Source organism: Falco peregrinus, unplaced genomic scaffold (genome assembly GCF_023634155.1).
Source record: "Falco peregrinus isolate bFalPer1 unplaced genomic scaffold, bFalPer1.pri scaffold_24, whole genome shotgun sequence".
In the NCBI taxonomy this organism is placed as follows: Eukaryota; Metazoa; Chordata; class Aves; order Falconiformes; family Falconidae; genus Falco; species Falco peregrinus.
In genome coordinates this window covers 3,860,012-3,882,344 of record NW_026599593.1, presented here as the reverse complement: position 1 = coordinate 3,882,344, position 22,333 = coordinate 3,860,012, and positions in this window count along the sequence as shown.

Sequence of the window (22,333 nt, the reverse complement as noted above, 5' to 3'; positions counted from 1 at the left end):
AGACAATAAACCTAAGACGTAACCTTAAATACTTAACTCTAAGTCTTAACCTTAAGACTTAACCCTAAGACATAACTCTAAGACTTAATCTTAAGTCTTAACCTTAAGACCTAACCCTAAGATTTAACCTTAAGACGTGATCTTTAGGACATAACCCTAAGAATTAACCCTAAGACTTAAATTTAATACTTAACCCTAAGACTTAACCCTAAGACTTAATCCTAAGACATAACCCTGAGACTGAAACCTAAGACTTAACCTTAATGCTTAACCCTAAGTCATAACCCTGAGACTTAACATTGAAACTTAGCCTTGAAACTTAACCCTGAGACTTAACCCTAAGCCATATCCCCAAGACTTAACTCTAAGACGTAAACCTAAGACTCAATCCATAAGACTTAACCTTAAGACTTAACCCTAAGTCTCAGCCTTAAGACAGAACCTTACGACTTAACCCTGGGACTTAACCTTGAGACCTTACCTTGAGCCTTAACCCTGAGACTTATCCCTAAGACTTAACCATGAGACTTAACCTTCAGATTTACCGTTAAGTCTTAACTACAAGACTAAACCTTAAAACATAACCTTAAGACTTAACCGTAAGACATAAACCTGAGACTTAACCCTAAGACTTAACTAGAAGACTTAACCCTAAAACTTAACCTTAAGACTTAACCATAAAAATTAAGCCTAAGACTTAACCCTAAAACTTAACCTTAAGGCTCAACCTTAAGACTTGACGTTAAGACTTAAGTTTAAGACTTAACCTTAATACTTTACCCTAAGACGTAAGCCAAAAACTTAACCCTAAGACTTAACCCTAAAGACTTAACTATAAGACTTAACCCTAAGTCTTAACCTTAAGACCTAACTTTAATATTCAAACTTAACACTTAACCTTAGGAGTTAACCCTTAGACTTAACCTTATAACTTAACCCTAAGACATAACATTAAGAGGTAACCATAAGACTTAACTGTAAGACTTAACCTGACACTTAACATTAAGACTTAACCCTAAGAAACAATCCTAAAACTTAACCCTAAGGATTAACATAATGACTTCACCTTAAGACTTGATCCTAAGACTTCACCTTAAGACTTATCCCTAAGACATAACCCTAAGACTTAAATTTACGACTTAACCATAAGACTTAACCCTAAGACTTATCCCTAAGACATAACCCTAAGACTTAAATTTAGGACTTAACCACAAGACTTAACCCTAAGACTTAATACTAATACTTAACCTAAGACTTAACCCTGAGACTTAACCTTAAGACTTAACCCTAAGATTTAACCTTAAGACTTAACCCTAAGACTTATCCCTGAGACTTAACCCTAAGACTTATCCCTGAGACTTAACCCTAAGACTTATCCCCAAACCTTAACCTTAAGACTTATTATTAAGATTTAAATTTAAGACTGAATCTTAAGACATAATACTAAGGCTTAACCTTAAGACTTATCCCTAAGACTTAACCCTGAGAATTTAATATAAGACTGAACCTTAGGATGTAACCCTAAGACTTAACACTATAACTTAACCGAAGACAACACTAAGACTTAAATTTAAGACTAAACTTTTAGACTTAACCCTAAGACGTAAACTTAAGAATTAAACATAAATCTTAACCCTGACACTTAACCCTAAGACGTATCCCAAAGACTTAAATTTAAGACTTAAACCTAAGACTCAAACCCTAGGACTTAAGATTTAACCTTAAGACTTAACACAAAGATTTAACCCTAAGATTTAGATTTATGAGTTAACCTTAAGACTTAATCCTAAGACTTAACACTAAGACTTAACCTTAAGACATAACCATAACACTTAAATCTAAGACTTAACCTTAACACTTAACCGTAAGACATAACCTTAAGATTTAACGCTAAGACTCAAATTTACGTCTTATCCTTAAGGCTTAACCCTAAGACTTAAATTTAGGTCTTAACCTTAACAGTTAACCCTAAGACTTAACCCTGAGACTTAAACCTAAGACTTAACCCTGAGACTTAACCTTAAGACTTAACCTTAAAACTTAACCCTAGGACTTGAATTTAAGACTTAACCTTAAGACTTATCCCTAAGACTTAACCCTGAGACTTAAACCTAATACTTAATCTTAGAGACTTAACCCTTAGACTTAACCTTAAGACTTAACCCTAACACTTATAATTAAGACTTAACCTTGTGACTTAACCTTAAAAACTAAACCTGAGACTTAACCCTAAGACTTAAACTTAAAACTTAACCCTAAGACTTAACCCTATGATTTAAACCTAAGACTTAACTTAAACATAAGACTTAACCCTAAGGCATAACCCTGAGACTTAACCCTACGACTGAACCCTAAGACTAAACCCTAAGACTTAACCTTAAGACTTAACCCTAAGTCTTAACCCTGAGATTAACCGTGAGACTTAACCCAAGGATTTATCCCCAAGACTTAAAAGTAAGACTTAAACTTATGACATAACCATAAGAGTTAACCCTGAGATTAAATCTTATGACTTTAACCCTAAGACTTAATATTAATACTTAACCTTAAGACAACACCCTAAGACTTAACCCTAAGACAATAAACCTAAGACGTAACCTTAAATACTTAACTCTAAGTCTTAACCTTAAGACTTAACCCTAAGACATAACTCTAAGACTTAATCTTAAGTCTTAACCTTAAGACCTAACCCTAAGATTTAACCTTAAGACGTGATCTTTAGGACATAACCCTAAGAATTAACCCTAAGACTTAAATTTAATACTTAACCCTAAGACTTAACCCTAAGACTTAATCCTAAGACATAACCCTGAGACTGAAACCTAAGACTTAACCTTAATGCTTAACCCTAAGTCATAACCCTGAGACTTAACATTGAAACTTAGCCTTGAAACTTAACCCTGAGACTTAACCCTAAGCCATATCCCCAAGACTTAACTCTAAGACGTAAACCTAAGACTCAATCCATAAGACTTAACCTTAAGACTTAACCCTAAGTCTCAGCCTTAAGACAGAACCTTACGACTTAACCCTGGGACTTAACCTTGAGACCTTACCTTGAGCCTTAACCCTGAGACTTATCCCTAAGACTTAACCATGAGACTTAACCTTCAGATTTACCGTTAAGTCTTAACTACAAGACTAAACCTTAAAACATAACCTTAAGACTTAACCGTAAGACATAAACCTGAGACTTAACCCTAAGACTTAACTAGAAGACTTAACCCTAAAACTTAACCTTAAGACTTAACCATAAAAATTAAGCCTAAGACTTAACCCTAAAACTTAACCTTAAGGCTCAACCTTAAGACTTGACGTTAAGACTTAAGGTTAAGACTTAACCTTAATACTTTACCCTAAGACGTAAGCCAAAAACTTAACCCTAAGACTTAACCCTAAAGACTTAACTATAAGACTTAACCCTAAGTCTTAACCTTAAGACCTAACTTTAATATTCAAACTTAACACTTAACCTTAGGAGTTAACCCTTAGACTTAACCTTATAACTTAACCCTAAGACATAACATTAAGAGGTAACCATAAGACTTAACTGTAAGACTTAACCTGACACTTAACATTAAGACTTAACCCTAAGAAACAATCCTAAAACTTAACCCTAAGGATTAACATAATGACTTCACCTTAAGACTTGATCCTAAGACTTCACCTTAAGACTTATCCCTAAGACATAACCCTAAGACTTAAATTTACGACTTAACCATAAGACTTAACCCTAAGACTTATCCCTAAGACATAACCCTAAGACTTAAATTTAGGACTTAACCACAAGACTTAACCCTAAGACTTAATACTAATACTTAACCTAAGACTTAACCCTGAGACTTAACCTTAAGACTTAACCCTAAGATTTAACCTTAAGACTTAACCCTAAGACTTATCCCTGAGACTTAACCCTAAGACTTATCCCTGAGACTTAACCCTAAGACTTATCCCCAAACCTTAACCTTAAGACTTATTATTAAGATTTAAATTTAAGACTGAATCTTAAGACATAATACTAAGGCTTAACCTTAAGACTTATCCCTAAGACTTAACCCTGAGAATTTAATATAAGACTGAGCCTTAGGATGTAACCCTAAGACTTAACACTATAACTTAACCGAAGACAACACTAAGACTTAAATTTAAGACTAAACTTTTAGACTTAACCCTAAGACGTAAACTTAAGAATTAAACATAAATCTTAACCCTGACACTTAACCCTAAGACGTATCCCAAAGACTTAAATTTAAGACTTAAACCTAAGACTCAAACCCTAGGACTTAAGATTTAACCTTAAGACTTAACACAAAGATTTAACCCTAAGATTTAGATTTATGAGTTAACCTTAAGACTTAATCCTAAGACTTAACACTAAGACTTAACCTTAAGACATAACCATAACACTTAAATCTAAGACTTAACCTTAACACTTAACCGTAAGACATAACCTTAAGATTTAACGCTAAGACTCAAATTTACGTCTTATCCTTAAGGCTTAACCCTAAGACTTAAATTTAGGTCTTAACCTTAACAGTTAACCCTAAGACTTAACCCTGAGACTTAAACCTAAGACTTAACCCTAAGACATAACCCTGAGACTTAACCTTAAGACTTAACCTTAAAACTTAACCCTAGGACTTGAATTTAAGACTTAACCTTAAGACTTATCCCTAAGACTTAACCCTGAGACTTAAACCTAATACTTAATCTTAGAGACTTAACCCTTAGACTTAACCTTAAGACTTAACCCTAACACTTATAATTAAGACTTAACCTTGTGACTTAACCTTAAAAACTAAACCTGAGACTTAACCCTAAGACTTAAACTTAAAACTTAACCCTAAGACTTAACCCTATGATTTAAACCTAAGACTTAACTTAAACGTAAGACTTAACCCTAAGGCATAACCCTGAGACTTAACCCTACGACTGAACCCTAAGACTAAACCCTAAGACTTAACCTTAAGACTTAACCCTAAGTCTTAACCCTGAGATTAACCGTGAGACTTAACCCAAGGATTTATCCCCAAGACTTAAAATTAAGACTTAAACTTATGACATAACCATAAGAGTTAACCCTGAGATTAAATCTTATGACTTTAACCCTAAGACTTAATATTAATACTTAACCTTAAGACAACACCCTAAGACTTAACCCTAAGACAATAAACCTAAGACGTAACCTTAAATACTTAACTCTAAGTCTTAACCTTAAGACTTAACCCTAAGACATAACTCTAAGACTTAATCTTAAGTCTTAACCTTAAGACCTAACCCTAAGATTTAACCTTAAGACGTGATCTTTAGGACATAACCCTAAGAATTAACCCTAAGACTTAAATTTAATACTTAACCCTAAGACTTAACCCTAAGACTTAATCCTAAGACATAACCCTGAGACTGAAACCTAAGACTTAACCTTAATGCTTAACCCTAAGTCATAACCCTGAGACTTAACATTGAAACTTAGCCTTGAAACTTAACCCTGAGACTTAACCCTAAGCCATATCCCCAAGACTTAACTCTAAGACGTAAACCTAAGACTCAATCCATAAGACTTAACCTTAAGACTTAACCCTAAGTCTCAGCCTTAAGACAGAACCTTACGACTTAACCCTGGGACTTAACCTTGAGACCTTACCTTGAGCCTTAACCCTGAGACTTATCCCTAAGACTTAACCATGAGACTTAACCTTCAGATTTACCGTTAAGTCTTAACTACAAGACTAAACCTTAAAACATAACCTTAAGACTTAACCGTAAGACATAAACCTGAGACTTAACCCTAAGACTTAACTAGAAGACTTAACCCTAAAACTTAACCTTAAGACTTAACCATAAAAATTAAGCCTAAGACTTAACCCTAAAACTTAACCTTAAGGCTCAACCTTAAGACTTGACGTTAAGACTTAAGGTTAAGACTTAACCTTAATACTTTACCCTAAGACGTAAGCCAAAAACTTAACCCTAAGACTTAACCCTAAAGACTTAACTATAAGACTTAACCCTAAGTCTTAACCTTAAGACCTAACTTTAATATTCAAACTTAACACTTAACCTTAGGAGTTAACCCTTAGACTTAACCTTATAACTTAACCCTAAGACATAACATTAAGAGGTAACCATAAGACTTAACTGTAAGACTTAACCTGACACTTAACATTAAGACTTAACCCTAAGAAACAATCCTAAAACTTAACCCTAAGGATTAACATAATGACTTCACCTTAAGACTTGATCCTAAGACTTCACCTTAAGACTTATCCCTAAGACATAACCCTAAGACTTAAATTTACGACTTAACCATAAGACTTAACCCTAAGACTTATCCCTAAGACATAACCCTAAGACTTAAATTTAGGACTTAACCACAAGACTTAACCCTAAGACTTAATACTAATACTTAACCTAAGACTTAACCCTGAGACTTAACCTTAAGACTTAACCCTAAGATTTAACCTTAAGACTTAACCCTAAGACTTATCCCTGAGACTTAACCCTAAGACTTATCCCCAAACCTTAACCTTAAGACTTATTATTAAGATTTAAATTTAAGACTGAATCTTAAGACATAATACTAAGGCTTAACCTTAAGACTTATCCCTAAGACTTAACCCTGAGAATTTAATATAAGACTGAACCTTAGGATGTAACCCTAAGACTTAACACTATAACTTAACCGAAGACAACACTAAGACTTAAATTTAAGACTAAACTTTTAGACTTAACCCTAAGACGTAAACTTAAGAATTAAACATAAATCTTAACCCTGACACTTAACCCTAAGACGTATCCCAAAGACTTAAATTTAAGACTTAAACCTAAGACTCAAACCCTAGGACTTAAGATTTAACCTTAAGACTTAACACAAAGATTTAACCCTAAGATTTAGATTTATGAGTTAACCTTAAGACTTAATCCTAAGACTTAACACTAAGACTTAACCTTAAGACATAACCATAACACTTAAATCTAAGACTTAACCTTAACACTTAACCGTAAGACAAAACCTTAAGATTTAACGCTAAGACTCAAATTTACGTCTTATCCTTAAGGCTTAACCCTAAGACTTAAATTTAGGTCTTAACCTTAACAGTTAACCCTAAGACTTAACCCTGAGACTTAAACCTAAGACTTAACCCTAAGACATAACCCTGAGACTTAACCTTAAGACTTAACCTTAAAACTTAACCCTAGGACTTGAATTTAAGACTTAACCTTAAGACTTATCCCTAAGACTTAACCCTGAGACTTAAACCTAATACTTAATCTTAGAGACTTAACCCTTAGACTTAACCTTAAGACTTAACCCTAACACTTATAATTAAGACTTAACCTTAAGACTTAACCTTGTGACTTAACCTTAAAAACTAAACCTGAGACTTAACCCTAAGACTTAAACTTAAAACTTAACCCTAAGACTTAACCCTATGATTTAAACCTAAGACTTAACTTAAACATAAGACTTAACCCTAAGGCATAACCCTGAGACTTAACCCTACGACTGAACCCTAAGACTAAACCCTAAGACTTAACCTTAAGACTTAACCCTAAGTCTTAACCCTGAGATTAACCGTGAGACTTAACCCAAAGATTTATCCCCAAGACTTAAAATTAAGACTTAAACTTATGACATAACCATAAGAGTTAACCCTGAGATTAAATCTTATGACTTTAACCCTAAGACTTAATATTAATACTTAACCTTAAGACAACACCCTAAGACTTAACCCTAAGACAATAAACCTAAGACGTAACCTTAAATACTTAACTCTAAGTCTTAACCTTAAGACTTAACCCTAAGACATAACTCTAAGACTTAATCTTAAGTCTTAACCTTAAGACCTAACCCTAAGATTTAACCTTAAGACGTGATCTTTAGGACATAACCCTAAGAATTAACCCTAAGACTTAAATTTAATACTTAACCCTAAGACTTAACCCTAAGACTTAATCCTAAGACATAACCCTGAGACTGAAACCTAAGACTTAACCTTAATGCTTAACCCTAAGTCATAACCCTGAGACTTAACATTGAAACTTTAGCCTTGAAACTTAACCCTGAGACTTAACCCTAAGCCATATCCCCAAGACTTAACTCTAAGACGTAAACCTAAGACTCAATCCATAAGACTTAACCTTAAGACTTAACCCTAAGTCTCAGCCTTAAGACAGAACCTTACGACTTAACCCTGGGACTTAACCTTGAGACCTTACCTTGAGCCTTAACCCTGAGACTTATCCCTAAGACTTAACCATGAGACTTAACCTTCAGATTTACCGTTAAGTCTTAACTACAAGACTAAACCTTAAAACATAACCTTAAGACTTAACCGTAAGACATAAACCTGAGACTTAACCCTAAGACTTAACTAGAAGACTTAACCCTAAAACTTAACCTTAAGACTTAACCATAAAAATTAAGCCTAAGACTTAACCCTAAAACTTAACCTTAAGGCTCAACCTTAAGACTTGACGTTAAGACTTAAGGTTAAGACTTAACCTTAATACTTTACCCTAAGACGTAAGCCAAAAACTTAACCCTAAGACTTAACCCTAAAGACTTAACTATAAGACTTAACCCTAAGTCTTAACCTTAAGACCTAACTTTAATATTCAAACTTAACACTTAACCTTAGGAGTTAACCCTTAGACTTAACCTTATAACTTAACCCTAAGACATAACATTAAGAGGTAACCATAAGACTTAACTGTAAGACTTAACCTGACACTTAACATTAAGACTTAACCCTAAGAAACAATCCTAAAACTTAACCCTAAGGATTAACATAATGACTTCACCTTAAGACTTGATCCTAAGACTTCACCTTAAGACTTATCCCTAAGACATAACCCTAAGACTTAAATTTACGACTTAACCATAAGACTTAACCCTAAGACTTATCCCTAAGACATAACCCTAAGACTTAAATTTAGGACTTAACCACAAGACTTAACCCTAAGACTTAATACTAATACTTAACCTAAGACTTAACCCTGAGACTTAACCTTAAGACTTAACCCTAAGATTTAACCTTAAGACTTAACCCTAAGACTTATCCCTGAGACTTAACCCTAAGACTTATCCCTGAGACTTAACCCTAAGACTTATCCCCAAACCTTAACCTTAAGACTTATTATTAAGATTTAAATTTAAGACTGAATCTTAAGACATAATACTAAGGCTTAACCTTAAGACTTATCCCTAAGACTTAACCCTGAGAATTTAATATAAGACTGAACCTTAGGATGTAACCCTAAGACTTAACACTATAACTTAACCGAAGACAACACTAAGACTTAAATTTAAGACTAAACTTTTAGACTTAACCCTAAGACGTAAACTTAAGAATTAAACATAAATCTTAACCCTGACACTTAACCCTAAGACGTATCCCAAAGACTTAAATTTAAGACTTAAACCTAAGACTCAAACCCTAGGACTTAAGATTTAACCTTAAGACTTAACACAAAGATTTAACCCTAAGATTTAGATTTATGAGTTAACCTTAAGACTTAATCCTAAGACTTAACACTAAGACTTAACCTTAAGACATAACCATAACACTTAAATCTAAGACTTAACCTTAACACTTAACCGTAAGACATAACCTTAAGATTTAACGCTAAGACTCAAATTTACGTCTTATCCTTAAGGCTTAACCCTAAGACTTAAATTTAGGTCTTAACCTTAACAGTTAACCCTAAGACTTAACCCTGAGACTTAAACCTAAGACTTAACCCTAAGACATAACCCTGAGACTTAACCTTAAGACTTAACCTTAAAACTTAACCCTAGGACTTGAATTTAAGACTTAACCTTAAGACTTATCCCTAAGACTTAACCCTGAGACTTAAACCTAATACTTAATCTTAGAGACTTAACCCTTAGACTTAACCTTAAGACTTAACCCTAACACTTATAATTAAGACTTAACCTTAAGACTTAACCTTGTGACTTAACCTTAAAAACTAAACCTGAGACTTAACCCTAAGACTTAAACTTAAAACTTAACCCTAAGACTTAACCCTATGATTTAAACCTAAGACTTAACTTAAACATAAGACTTAACCCTAAGGCATAACCCTGAGACTTAACCCTACGACTGAACCCTAAGACTAAACCCTAAGACTTAAGCTTAAGACTTAACCCTAAGTCTTAACCCTGAGATTAACCGTGAGACTTAACCCAAGGATTTATCCCCAAGACTTAAAATTAAGACTTAAACTTATGACATAACCATAAGAGTTAACCCTGAGATTAAATCTTATGACTTTAACCCTAAGACTTAATATTAATACTTAACCTTAAGACAACACCCTAAGACTTAACCCTAAGACAATAAACCTAAGACGTAACCTTAAATACTTAACTCTAAGTCTTAACCTTAAGACTTAACCCTAAGACATAACTCTAAGACTTAATCTTAAGTCTTAACCTTAAGACCTAACCCTAAGATTTAACCTTAAGACGTGATCTTTAGGACATAACCCTAAGAATTAACCCTAAGACTTAAATTTAATACTTAACCCTAAGACTTAACCCTAAGACTTAATCCTAAGACATAACCCTGAGACTGAAACCTAAGACTTAACCTTAATGCTTAACCCTAAGTCATAACCCTGAGACTTAACATTGAAACTTAGCCTTGAAACTTAACCCTGAGACTTAACCCTAAGCCATATCCCCAAGACTTAACTCTAAGACGTAAACCTAAGACTCAATCCATAAGACTTAACCTTAAGACTTAACCCTAAGTCTCAGCCTTAAGACAGAACCTTACGACTTAACCCTGGGACTTAACCTTGAGACCTTACCTTGAGCCTTAACCCTGAGACTTATCCCTAAGACTTAACCATGAGACTTAACCTTCAGATTTACCGTTAAGTCTTAACTACAAGACTAAACCTTAAAACATAACCTTAAGACTTAACCGTAAGACATAAACCTGAGACTTAACCCTAAGACTTAACTAGAAGACTTAACCCTAAAACTTAACCTTAAGACTTAACCATAAAAATTAAGCCTAAGACTTAACCCTAAAACTTAACCTTAAGGCTCAACCTTAAGACTTGACGTTAAGACTTAAGGTTAAGACTTAACCTTAATACTTTACCCTAAGACGTAAGCCAAAAACTTAACCCTAAGACTTAACCCTAAAGACTTAACTATAAGACTTAACCCTAAGTCTTAACCTTAAGACCTAACTTTAATATTCAAACTTAACACTTAACCTTAGGAGTTAACCCTTAGACTTAACCTTATAACTTAACCCTAAGACATAACATTAAGAGGTAACCATAAGACTTAACTGTAAGACTTAACCTGACACTTAACATTAAGACTTAACCCTAAGAAACAATCCTAAAACTTAACCCTAAGGATTAACATAATGACTTCACCTTAAGACTTGATCCTAAGACTTCACCTTAAGACTTATCCCTAAGACATAACCCTAAGACTTAAATTTACGACTTAACCATAAGACTTAACCCTAAGACTTATCCCTAAGACATAACCCTAAGACTTAAATTTAGGACTTAACCACAAGACTTAACCCTAAGACTTAATACTAATACTTAACCTAAGACTTAACCCTGAGACTTAACCTTAAGACTTAACCCTAAGATTTAACCTTAAGACTTAACCCTAAGACTTATCCCTGAGACTTAACCCTAAGACTTATCCCCAAACCTTAACCTTAAGACTTATTATTAAGATTTAAATTTAAGACTGAATCTTAAGACATAATACTAAGGCTTAACCTTAAGACTTATCCCTAAGACTTAACCCTGAGAATTTAATATAAGACTGAACCTTAGGATGTAACCCTAAGACTTAACACTATAACTTAACCGAAGACAACACTAAGACTTAAATTTAAGACTAAACTTTTAGACTTAACCCTAAGACGTAAACTTAAGAATTAAACATAAATCTTAACCCTGACACTTAACCCTAAGACGTATCCCAAAGACTTAAATTTAAGACTTAAACCTAAGACTCAAACCCTAGGACTTAAGATTTAACCTTAAGACTTAACACAAAGATTTAACCCTAAGATTTAGATTTATGAGTTAACCTTAAGACTTAATCCTAAGACTTAACACTAAGACTTAACCTTAAGACATAACCATAACACTTAAATCTAAGACTTAACCTTAACACTTAACCGTAAGACATAACCTTAAGATTTAACGCTAAGACTCAAATTTACGTCTTATCCTTAAGGCTTAACCCTAAGACTTAAATTTAGGTCTTAACCTTAACAGTTAACCCTAAGACTTAACCCTGAGACTTAAACCTAAGACTTAACCCTAAGACATAACCCTGAGACTTAACCTTAAGACTTAACCTTAAAACTTAACCCTAGGACTTGAATTTAAGACTTAACCTTAAGACTTATCCCTAAGACTTAACCCTGAGACTTAAACCTAATACTTAATCTTAGAGACTTAACCCTTAGACTTAACCTTAAGACTTAACCCTAACACTTATAATTAAGACTTAACCTTAAGACTTAACCTTGTGACTTAACCTTAAAAACTAAACCTGAGACTTAACCCTAAGACTTAAACTTAAAACTTAACCCTAAGACTTAACCCTATGATTTAAACCTAAGACTTAACTTAAACATAAGACTTAACCCTAAGGCATAACCCTGAGACTTAACCCTACGACTGAACCCTAAGACTAAACCCTAAGACTTAACCTTAAGACTTAACCCTAAGTCTTAACCCTGAGATTAACCGTGAGACTTAACCCAAAGATTTATCCCCAAGACTTAAAATTAAGACTTAAACTTATGACATAACCATAAGAGTTAACCCTGAGATTAAATCTTATGACTTTAACCCTAAGACTTAATATTAATACTTAACCTTAAGACAACACCCTAAGACTTAACCCTAAGACAATAAACCTAAGACGTAACCTTAAATACTTAACTCTAAGTCTTAACCTTAAGACTTAACCCTAAGACATAACTCTAAGACTTAATCTTAAGTCTTAACCTTAAGACCTAACCCTAAGATTTAACCTTAAGACGTGATCTTTAGGACATAACCCTAAGAATTAACCCTAAGACTTAAATTTAATACTTAACCCTAAGACTTAACCCTAAGACTTAATCCTAAGACATAACCCTGAGACTGAAACCTAAGACTTAACCTTAATGCTTAACCCTAAGTCATAACCCTGAGACTTAACATTGAAACTTTAGCCTTGAAACTTAACCCTGAGACTTAACCCTAAGCCATATCCCCAAGACTTAACTCTAAGACGTAAACCTAAGACTCAATCCATAAGACTTAACCTTAAGACTTAACCCTAAGTCTCAGCCTTAAGACAGAACCTTACGACTTAACCCTGGGACTTAACCTTGAGACCTTACCTTGAGCCTTAACCCTGAGACTTATCCCTAAGACTTAACCATGAGACTTAACCTTCAGATTTACCGTTAAGTCTTAACTACAAGACTAAACCTTAAAACATAACCTTAAGACTTAACCGTAAGACATAAACCTGAGACTTAACCCTAAGACTTAACTAGAAGACTTAACCCTAAAACTTAACCTTAAGACTTAACCATAAAAATTAAGCCTAAGACTTAACCCTAAAACTTAACCTTAAGGCTCAACCTTAAGACTTGACGTTAAGACTTAAGGTTAAGACTTAACCTTAATACTTTACCCTAAGACGTAAGCCAAAAACTTAACCCTAAGACTTAACCCTAAAGACTTAACTATAAGACTTAACCCTAAGTCTTAACCTTAAGACCTAACTTTAATATTCAAACTTAACACTTAACCTTAGGAGTTAACCCTTAGACTTAACCTTATAACTTAACCCTAAGACATAACATTAAGAGGTAACCATAAGACTTAACTGTAAGACTTAACCTGACACTTAACATTAAGACTTAACCCTAAGAAACAATCCTAAAACTTAACCCTAAGGATTAACATAATGACTTCACCTTAAGACTTGATCCTAAGACTTCACCTTAAGACTTATCCCTAAGACATAACCCTAAGACTTAAATTTACGACTTAACCATAAGACTTAACCCTAAGACTTATCCCTAAGACATAACCCTAAGACTTAAATTTAGGACTTAACCACAAGACTTAACCCTAAGACTTAATACTAATACTTAACCTAAGACTTAACCCTGAGACTTAACCTTAAGACTTAACCCTAAGATTTAACCTTAAGACTTAACCCTAAGACTTATCCCTGAGACTTAACCCTAAGACTTATCCCCAAACCTTAACCTTAAGACTTATTATTAAGATTTAAATTTAAGACTGAATCTTAAGACATAATACTAAGGCTTAACCTTAAGACTTATCCCTAAGACTTAACCCTGAGAATTTAATATAAGACTGAACCTTAGGATGTAACCCTAAGACTTAACACTATAACTTAACCGAAGACAACACTAAGACTTAAATTTAAGACTAAACTTTTAGACTTAACCCTAAGACGTAAACTTAAGAATTAAACATAAATCTTAACCCTGACACTTAACCCTAAGACGTATCCCAAAGACTTAAATTTAAGACTTAAACCTAAGACTCAAACCCTAGGACTTAAGATTTAACCTTAAGACTTAACACAAAGATTTAACCCTAAGATTTAGATTTATGAGTTAACCTTAAGACTTAATCCTAAGACTTAACACTAAGACTTAACCTTAAGACATAACCATAACACTTAAATCTAAGACTTAACCTTAACACTTAACCGTAAGACATAACCTTAAGATTTAACGCTAAGACTCAAATTTACGTCTTATCCTTAAGGCTTAACCCTAAGACTTAAATTTAGGTCTTAACCTTAACAGTTAACCCTAAGACTTAACCCTGAGACTTAAACCTAAGACTTAACCCTAAGACATAACCCTGAGACTTAACCTTAAGACTTAACCTTAAAACTTAACCCTAGGACTTGAATTTAAGACTTAACCTTAAGACTTATCCCTAAGACTTAACCCTGAGACTTAAACCTAATACTTAATCTTAGAGACTTAACCCTTAGACTTAACCTTAAGACTTAACCCTAACACTTATAATTAAGACTTAACCTTAAGACTTAACCTTGTGACTTAACCTTAAAAACTAAACCTGAGACTTAACCCTAAGACTTAAACTTAAAACTTAACCCTAAGACTTAACCCTATGATTTAAACCTAAGACTTAACTTAAACATAAGACTTAACCCTAAGGCATAACCCTGAGACTTAACCCTACGACTGAACCCTAAGACTAAACCCTAAGACTTAACCTTAAGACTTAACCCTAAGTCTTAACCCTGAGATTAACCGTGAGACTTAACCCAAAGATTTATCCCCAAGACTTAAAATTAAGACTTAAACTTATGACATAACCATAAGAGTTAACCCTGAGATTAAATCTTATGACTTTAACCCTAAGACTTAATATTAATACTTAACCTTAAGACAACACCCTAAGACTTAACCCTAAGACAATAAACCTAAGACGTAACCTTAAATACTTAACTCTAAGTCTTAACCTTAAGACTTAACCCTAAGACATAACTCTAAGACTTAATCTTAAGTCTTAACCTTAAGACCTAACCCTAAGATTTAACCTTAAGACGTGATCTTTAGGACATAACCCTAAGAATTAACCCTAAGACTTAAATTTAATACTTAACCCTAAGACTTAACCCTAAGACTTAATCCTAAGACATAACCCTGAGACTGAAACCTAAGACTTAACCTTAATGCTTAACCCTAAGTCATAACCCTGAGACTTAACATTGAAACTTTAGCCTTGAAACTTAACCCTGAGACTTAACCCTAAGCCATATCCCCAAGACTTAACTCTAAGACGTAAACCTAAGACTCAATCCATAAGACTTAACCTTAAGACTTAACCCTAAGTCTCAGCCTTAAGACAGAACCTTACGACTTAACCCTTACGACTTAACCCTGGGACTTAACCTTGAGACCTTACCTTGAGCCTTAACCCTGAGACTTATCCCTAAGACTTAACCATGAGACTTAACCTTCAGATTTACCGTTAAGTCTTAACTACAAGACTAAACCTTAAAACATAACCTTAAGACTTAACCGTAAGACATAAACCTGAGACTTAACCCTAAGACTTAACTAGAAGACTTAACCCTAAAACTTAACCTTAAGACTTAACCATAAAAATTAAGCCTAAGACTTAACCCTAAAACTTAACCTTAAGGCTCAACCTTAAGACTTGACGTTAAGACTTAAGTTTAAGACTTAACCTTAATACTTTACCCTAAGACGTAAGCCAAAAACTTAACCCTAAGACTTAACCCTAAAGACTTAACTATAAGACTTAACCCTAAGTCTTAACCTTAAGACCTAACTTTAATATTCAAACTTAACACTTAACCTTAGGAGTTAACCCTTAGACTTAACCTTATAACTTAACCCTAAGACATAACATTAAGAGGTAACCATAAGACTTAACTGTAAGACTTAACCTGACACTTAACATTAAGACTTAACCCTAAGAAACAATCCTAAAACTTAACCCTAAGGATTAACATAATGACTTCACCTTAAGACTTGATCCTAAGACTTCACCTTAAGACTTATCCCTAAGACATAACCCTAAGACTTAAATTTACGACTTAACCATAAGACTTAACCCTAAGACTTATCCCTAAGACATAACCCTAAGACTTAAATTTAGGACTTAACCACAAGACTTAACCCTAAGACTTAATACTAATACTTAACCTAAGACTTAACCCTGAGACTTAACCTTAAGACTTAACCCTAAGACTTATCCCTGAGACTTAACCCTAAGACTTATCCCTGAGACTTAACCCTAAGACGTATCCCCAAACCTTAACCTTAAGACTTATTATTAAGATTTAAATTTAAGACTGAATCTTAAGACATAATACTAAGGCTTAACCTTAAGACTTATCCCTAAGACTTAACCCTGAGAATTTAATATAAGACTGAACCTTAGGATGTAACCCTAAGACTTAACACTATAACTTAACCGAAGACAACACTAAGACTTAAATTTAAGACTAAACTTTTAGACTTAACCCTAAGACGTAAACTTAAGAATTAAACATAAATCTTAACCCTGACACTTAACCCTAAGACGTATCCCAAAGACTTAAATTTAAGACTTAAACCTAAGACTCAAACCCTAGGACTTAAGATTTAACCTTAAGACTTAACACAAAGATTTAACCCTAAGATTTAGATTTATGAGTTAACCTTAAGACTTAATCCTAAGACTTAACACTAAGACTTAACCTTAAGACATAACCATAACACTTAAATCTAAGACTTAACCTTAACACTTAACCGTAAGACATAACCTTAAGATTTAACGCTAAGACTCAAATTTACGTCTTATCCTTAAGGCTTAACCCTAAGACTTAAATTTAGGTCTTAACCTTAACAGTTAACCCTAAGACTTAACCCTGAGACTTAAACCTAAGACTTAACCCTAAGACATAACCCTGAGACTTAACCTTAAGACTTAACCTTAAAACTTAACCCTAGGACTTGAATTTAAGACTTAACCTTAAGACTTATCCCTAAGACTTAACCCTGAGGCTTAAACCTAATACTTAATCTTAGAGACTTAACCCTTAGACTTAACCTTAAGACTTAACCCTAACACTTATAATTAAGACTTAACCTTAAGACTTAACCTTGTGACTTAACCTTAAAAACTAAACCTGAGACTTAACCCTAAGACTTAAACTTAAAACTTAACCCTAAGACTTAACCCTATGATTTAAACCTAAGACTTAACTTAAACATAAGACTTAACCCTAAGGCATAACCCTGACACTTAACCCTACGACTGAACCCTAAGACTAAACCCTAAGACTTAACCTTAAGACTTAACCCTAAGTCTTAACCCTGAGATTAACCGTGAGACTTAACCCAAGGATTTATCCCCAGGACTTAAAATTAAGACTTAAACTTATGACATAACCATAAGAGTTAACCCTGAGATTAAATCTTATGACTTTAACCCTAAGACTTAATATTAATACTTAACCTTAAGACAACACCCTAAGACTTAACCCTAAGACAATAAACCTAAGACGTAACCTTAAATACTTAACTCTAAGTCTTAACCTTAAGACTTAACCCTAAGACATAACTCTAAGACTTAATCTTAAGTCTTAACCTTAAGACCTAACCCTAAGATTTAACCTTAAGACGTGATCTTTAGGACATAACCCTAAGAATTAACCCTAAGACTTAAATTTAATACTTAACCCTAAGACTTAACCCTAAGACTTAATCCTAAGACATAACCCTGAGACTGAAACCTAAGACTTAACCTTAATGCTTAACCCTAAGTCATAACCCTGAGACTTAACATTGAAACTTAGCCTTGAAACTTAACCCTGAGACTTAACCCTAAGCCATATCCCCAAGACTTAACTCTAAGACGTAAACCTAAGACTCAATCCATAAGACTTAACCTTAAGACTTAACCCTAAGTCTCAGCCTTAAGACAGAACCTTACGACTTAACCCTGGGACTTAACCTTGAGACCTTACCTTGAGCCTTAACCCTGAGACTTATCCCTAAGACTTAACCATGAGACTTAACCTTCAGATTTACCGTTAAGTCTTAACTACAAGACTAAACCTTAAAACATAACCTTAAGACTTAACCGTAAGACATAAACCTGAGACTTAACCCTAAGACTTAACTAGAAGACTTAACCCTAAAACTTAACCTTAAGACTTAACCATAAAAATTAAGCCTAAGACTTAACCCTAAAACTTAACCTTAAGGCTCAACCTTAAGACTTAAGTTTAAGACTTAACCTTAATACTTTACCCTAAGACGTAAGCCAAAAACTTAACCCTAAGACTTAACCCTAAAGACTTAACTATAAGACTTAACCCTAAGTCTTAACCTTAAGACCTAACTTTAATATTCAAACTTAACACTTAACCTTAGGAGTTAACCCTTAGACTTAACCTTATAACTTAACCCTAAGACATAACATAAAGAGGTAACCATAAGACTTAACTGTAAGACTTAACCTGACACTTAACATTAAGACTTAACCCTAAGAAACAATCCTAAAACTTAACCCTAAGGATTAACATAATGACTTCACCTTAAGACTTGATCCTAAGACTTCACCTTAAGACTTATCCCTAAGACATAACCCTAAGACTTAAATTTACGACTTAACCATAAGACTTAACCCTAAGACTTATCCCTAAGACATAACCCTAAGACTTAAATTTAGGACTTAACCACAAGACTTAACCCTAAGACTTAATACTAATACTTAACCTAAGACTTAACCCTGAGACTTAACCTTAAGACTTAACCCTAAGATTTAACCTTAAGACTTAACCCTAAGACTTATCCCTGAGACTTAACCCTAAGACTTATCCCTGAGACTTAACCCTAAGACTTATCCCCAAACCTTAACCTTAAGACTTATTATTAAGATTTAAATTTAAGACTGAATCTTAAGACATAATACTAAGGCTTAACCTTAAGACTTATCCCTAAGACTTAACCCTGAGAATTTAATATAAGACTGAACCTTAGGATGTAACCCTAAGACTTAACACTATAACTTAACCGAAGACAACACTAAGACTTAAATTTAAGACTAAACTTTTAGACTTAACCCTAAGACGTAAACTTAAGAATTAAACATAAATCTTAACCCTGACACTTAACCCTAAGACGTATCCCAAAGACTTAAATTTAAGACTTAAACCTAAGACTCAAACCCTAGGACTTAAGATTTAACCTTAAGACTTAACACAAAGATTTAACCCTAAGATTTAGATTTATGAGTTAACCTTAAGACTTAATCCTAAGACTTAACACTAAGACTTAACCTTAAGACATAACCATAACACTTAAATCTAAGACTTAACCTTAACACTTAACCGTAAGACATAACCTTAAGATTTAACGCTAAGACTCAAATTTACGTCTTATCCTTAAGGCTTAACCCTAAGACTTAAATTTAGGTCTTAACCTTAACAGTTAACCCTAAGACTTAACCCTGAGACTTAAACCTAAGACTTAACCCTAAGACATAACCCTGAGACTTAACCTTAAGACTTAACCTTAAAACTTAACCCTAGGACTTGAATTTAAGACTTAACCTTAAGACTTATCCCTAAGACTTAACCCTGAGACTTAAACCTAATACTTAATCTTAGAGACTTAACCCTTAGACTTAACCTTAAGACTTAACCCTAACACTTATAATTAAGACTTAACCTTGTGACTTAACCTTAAAAACTAAACCTGAGACTTAACCCTAAGACTTAAACTTAAAACTTAACCCTAAGACTTAACCCTATGATTTAAACCTAAGACTTAACTTAAACATAAGACTTAACCCTAAGGCATAACCCTGAGACTTAACCCTACGACTGAACCCTAAGACTAAACCCTAAGACTTAACCTTAAGACTTAACCCTAAGTCTTAACCCTGAGATTAACCGTGAGACTTAACCCAAGGATTTATCCCCAGGACTTAAAATTAAGACTTAAACTTATGACATAACCATAAGAGTTAACCCTGAGATTAAATCTTATGACTTTAACCCTAAGACTTAATATTAATACTTAACCTTAAGACAACACCCTAAGACTTAACCCTAAGACAATAAACCTAAGACGTAACCTTAAATACTTAACTCTAAGTCTTAACCTTAAGACTTAACCCTAAGACATAACTCTAAGACTTAATCTTAAGTCTTAACCTTAAGACCTAACCCTAAGATTTAACCTTAAGACGTGATCTTTAGGACATAACCCTAAGAATTAACCCTAAGACTTAAATTTAATACTTAACCCTAAGACTTAACCCTAAGACTTAATCCTAAGACATAACCCTGAGACTGAAACCTAAGACTTAACCTTAATGCTTAACCCTAAGTCATAACCCTGAGACTTAACATTGAAACTTAGCCTTGAAACTTAACCCTGAGACTTAACCCTAAGCCATATCCCCAAGACTTAACTCTAAGACGTAAACCTAAGACTCAATCCATAAGACTTAACCTTAAGACTTAACCCTAAGTCTCAGCCTTAAGACAGAACCTTACGACTTAACCCTGGGACTTAACCTTGAGACCTTACCTTGAGCCTTAACCCTGAGACTTATCCCTAAGACTTAACCATGAGACTTAACCTTCAGATTTACCGTTAAGTCTTAACTACAAGACTAAACCTTAAAACATAACCTTAAGACTTAACCGTAAGACATAAACCTGAGACTTAACCCTAAGACTTAACTAGAAGACTTAACCCTAAAACTTAACCTTAAGACTTAACCATAAAAATTAAGCCTAAGACTTAACCCTAAAACTTAACCTTAAGGCTCAACCTTAAGACTTGACGTTAAGACTTAAGTTTAAGACTTAACCTTAATACTTTACCCTAAGACGTAAGCCAAAAACTTAACCCTAAGACTTAACCCTAAAGACTTAACTATAAGACTTAACCCTAAGTCTTAACCTTAAGACCTAACTTTAATATTCAAACTTAACACTTAACCTTAGGAGTTAACCCTTAGACTTAACCTTATAACTTAACCCTAAGACATAACATTAAGAGGTAACCATAAGGCTTAACTGTAAGACTTAACCTGACACTTAACATTAAGACTTAACCCTAAGAAACAATCCTAAAACTTAACCCTAAGGATTAACATAATGACTTCACCTTAAGACTTGATCCTAAGACTTCACCTTAAGACTTATCCCTAAGACATAACCCTAAGACTTAAATTTACGACTTAACCATAAGACTTAACCCTAAGACTTATCCCTAAGACATAACCCTAAGACTTAAATTTAGGACTTAACCACAAGACTTAACCCTAAGACTTAATACTAATACTTAACCTAAGACTTAACCCTGAGACTTAACCTTAAGACTTAACCCTAAGATTTAACCTTAAGACTTAACCCTAAGACTTATCCCTGAGACTTAACCCTAAGACTTATCCCTGAGACTTAACCCTAAGACTTATCCCCAAACCTTAACCTTAAGACTTATTATTAAGATTTAAATTTAAGACTGAATCTTAAGACATAATACTAAGGCTTAACCTTAAGACTTATCCCTAAGACTTAACCCTGAGAATTTAATATAAGACTGAACCTTAGGATGTAACCCTAAGACTTAACACTATAACTTAACCGAAGACAACACTAAGACTTAAATTTAAGACTAAACTTTTAGACTTAACCCTAAGACGTAAACTTAAGAATTAAACATAAATCTTAACCCTGACACTTAACCCTAAGACGTATCCCAAAGACTTAAATTTA